The sequence below is a fragment of the Notothenia coriiceps genome, unplaced genomic scaffold (genome assembly GCF_000735185.1).
Source record: "Notothenia coriiceps isolate Sejong01 unplaced genomic scaffold, NC01 NC01_scaffold00023523, whole genome shotgun sequence".
In the NCBI taxonomy this organism is placed as follows: Eukaryota; Metazoa; Chordata; class Actinopteri; order Perciformes; family Nototheniidae; genus Notothenia; species Notothenia coriiceps.
Genome location: NW_011356224.1, coordinates 117394 through 121157, shown reverse-complemented (window position 1 = coordinate 121157; position 3764 = coordinate 117394). Strand labels below are relative to the sequence as shown.

The following is a 3764-nucleotide window of genomic DNA, read 5'->3' as shown; positions in this document are numbered from 1 at the left end:
CCAGGCCTGATGGAGGAGCCCATGCTGGGCATAGCTGATACCAACTGCACAGGCCTAGTATGTCACTTTATTTGACTAAATGTGTGTACTTATACATTTAATAGGTTTACACCTTCTGTCTATAATGTGCTTTTTATTTAAAACAATACATTGAATTTGTATTTGCACTCCTTTTGTCCATTATTCTTACTGAAAATGTTAGATTACACATTCACATCTGACTGAAGATTGGCCCCATTTATTTGTGACGTTGCAAACTCTGTGGTACAAGGCACAAGTGATGTGAAGCTCATAAAGTGAGGCAAATAGAAATAATCAGCTGATGGAGTGTAATTTTCCTCTTGGATGTTCTTCTTGACCCTCAGAGAAGGAGAAAATGTTGTGTCTTTCAGGCATGTCCTTTCCTAACAAAAATGACAGGAAACATAAAACATATTATTGCAGAACAAGTGTGTTATTTATGAAAGAGGTGTGTTTGTGTGTTTAGGGGCTGTAGATATAATTATTTTGTGATTGTAATCAGATTATGTTTTTTCAGTGAGCTACAAAGACAATCAGATTATGAATGAACAGTATGAAGTTCATCAACATTGAAATATATTTATTATCAAAATAATATTTAACTGTTACAAAACGTAGTGCAACTGTAGAAGCTTGCTCTGTTGTCTCACTGAAAGAATAACTTTTACCACGTTTTTTACAGACAATATTGAGAGATAAATAGTAGCAGTTCTCACTATTTGTTAAATATCTTTGCCTTTAATACATTAAATTAGAAAGCTGACAAAATCATATTGCTTGTTAACATCTAAATGTAACTTTGTGAATGGAAAAAACCCTCAACTTCACTGATGTCTAGGTGATTTAGTATTGTTTAATGGAATGTATATTAGTGTATTTAAGTCAATACTTCATTCATTTAAACCAATATCTTTCTAGATTATTTGTACAGTATGAAAAAATAGTATTTGTACCTGTGCTGAAGTTCACTGCTGTGAGGAGTCCAGTTCTGTCTCTCATTCTCTGGTCCAGCCTGTCTGCATCACCTGGACAGCTTAAATAGATATTATGTAAAGTACCATGTGTACAAACAATATAACTGATTCCCTTCTGTTGAACATGTTGGATTGTGTATTGTCCGAGTCAGGGTCCTTTTTATTTTACTGTAACTTTGGAAGTTGTGTTACTACCAATGCTTACTGTTTATTTGATATCAATTTGGTAATACAATTAATAAAAACAACAAGGTTTGGGTTTGTTCTTCAGATATGACTGACGTTAACGAGTAAGCTCAATAATGAACTCCAGCTCAACCAACCATATTGTAATATCTAAGTAATCATCTTGAAATATGACATTAATAATTGTAATATACACACATCTTATTGTGAGGTTGATTTCACATACACTACTTCGACGTTAGCTAAATAGAAAATAGCATGGATAATTTACAAAGGCTTTAAAAACACAGCAGGAGCCCAAGACAATTATAAAACGTGTCATTATTTAAGTACAGTTCAATTGGTTTTATTTTCATAAACGGTTATCAACCGTTAGTGCCAAAGCAGTAGGCTATAATATATGAATTACTGCTGTAGACTACAACCACTACTTGTTTAACTAGCATAAACTCAACAAAGCTAGCGTTAGCCGGCTAACTGACGTTATTTTGCCGCTAAACTGCACGATATAAAACGGTGGTCTTCAAAGCGGATTTAATCCTCAATCACAATAATAATATTCAAAGTAATTCTGGGCAAGTAATGGCAAAACTTACCGTTGATTGACAAGCCATGTCAGCGGACTGGTAGCGACACGGACCGTTAGCCTGACCCGAGCCTCGTCGTTCTGATAGCTCCGCCCCTTCGCTCCAACCCCCCTCCCTCCCCCCACATCTACAGGTGAAAATTACTTTTGCGACACATTTATCGCAAGGGCGGTGGAATCCACTCCAGGTATTTGGGCCAGCTCTGAGCAGAGGGCAGTGGGATCCTCTCCAGGAATTTGGACCAGCTCTGAGAAGAGGGCAGTGGAATCCCGCAGATTCTTCGATTTATACTGCCACAGAACAGATTCGTCAAGTTGTAATGACTGATTTGAGAGGTTGTAATAACCAAGTTGCAGTTGTAATGGAAAATATATTTAAAAAAAATATATTTTTCTGCAAGTGAACATTTCATCACTAAGTTCATTTTTTTTCTACAAGCTACAAAACTTTTTTTTTTCTTCTGTGACTTCAAATTTGGTTCACTGTTACGTGGCTATTTTACTATGCTATTTTATACAAGTGTAAATTTGGTTCACAGTTACGTGGATATTTTTATACAAGTGCAGGGGCGGACTGGGACTAAAATTCAGCCCTGGAAACTGACCCAGTCCGGCCACATGAAGTGTCAAATGTTAGAAATCCGCTGTTTATTATTTAAAGTTTTACGTCCGATTCGCTCCTTTTTTCCTCTCTGTACACAGCTCCAGTTTGGACATTGGCCTGTCATCAGATTTCATTTTTAGTTGCTGCTGTGTAGCGGAAGTTTAGTACAATTATTTTTGATGAAATACTCCAAATCTCCACCCTCCATAATTGCACTTGCTTCAGTTGCTTGCTACTTTTTAAGGGCGGTGATGACAGTTACAGTACGAACTGAAGTTGATGCGATTTGATTGGATTGTGAGGCATGACGTGAGCCTCATCTGATTGGTCAATCCCTCAATTTTTTCACCAAGGGAAGCCAATTTCGGCTAGCCTCCTCTCGCAACAGAGAGTGCAATCTACTGTTTCACCATAACATCTAGAGGGGCGCTGTTTCACTCTTTGTAAAATACTCAATGAGAATGGGGGAGAGATGGGCCGGCAGAATAATTACCGAAACTAAATGAAGTGTTTTTATTTATTTATTAAAATTATAACTACAATCCAAAAAAACAGGGGAAGCCTAGCTTCCCTTGGGCTCCAGGAGAAAACGCCACTGAGTTCAAGGGATAATTCTCACCCACCTCTTGCTCTTGCCCTGCACTTGTATGTGCCAGTTGAGCTGGTTCTTCCACCAGCTCAACTCTCTGTCCCTCATCATGAACGCAGGAGGCTGGCTATCTGAACTTGCACCCTCATCATCATCTTGCACTTGTTCTAAGCTGCTGCTGATAGTGCTAGTAGCAGCGCTGCTGCCAAAAAGGTCTGTCAATTTGCGACATTTATATGCGAGTGACTTCACCTTTTTTTCTCTTGCCTTCTCGGCCCCACCTTTTTCTTTTCGTTTTCTTTGATTTTTATCCAAGTTTTTTCATTATCCCTGTCTGCTGCGGTGTCTAATCCCTTCTCTTTGTGTGGCCGGTCTTTTTTCTTCTTCGCGTGTGATTATTTGACAGATAAGAACCACACAACTGCATTGGCGTCCGTTGTCGCCCTCTGTCGGCCGTCAGCGCAACTTAAATGATGACGTTAAACAAAAAATGTTTAAAGGGCCGGCCGTCAACGGCCCTTGACGACCGGCCGTTCTGTGGTTCTCCAGATTCTACAGATGGCCAGTCCGCCCCTGTTCCTGAGCCATACACTGTCTTGGGATCTTATCCATTGTATCTTTGTCTTGTGATTTTTGACTGAAAGGGCAAAAGGCTAGACCTACTTTGGTTGAACTATGTGGCTCCGTCCCTGCTTTTGACAAATAGGTGTGCGATTTGACATGCCAGATTGACTGAAAATTCTAAATATTGGTCATGTTGGTAGAATTGGGTAGGCGTGGTGCTACTTGTTGGTACGTGGGGTT

The 3764-nt window shown here is 39.2% G+C and overlaps 1 long non-coding RNA gene across 1 annotated transcript; it reads right to left on the bottom strand.

The window, feature by feature from the left end:
• Positions 1-326: 326 nt before the first annotated feature.
• On the bottom strand, positions 327-1820 carry LOC104954557 (uncharacterized). The gene is made up of 3 exons (XR_799345.1): positions 1778-1820; positions 975-1054; positions 327-404 (listed from the first exon to the last, which is right to left on the bottom strand). It is a non-coding gene; the product is annotated as an uncharacterized lncRNA (long non-coding RNA).
• Positions 1821-3764: the final 1944 nt, after the last annotated feature.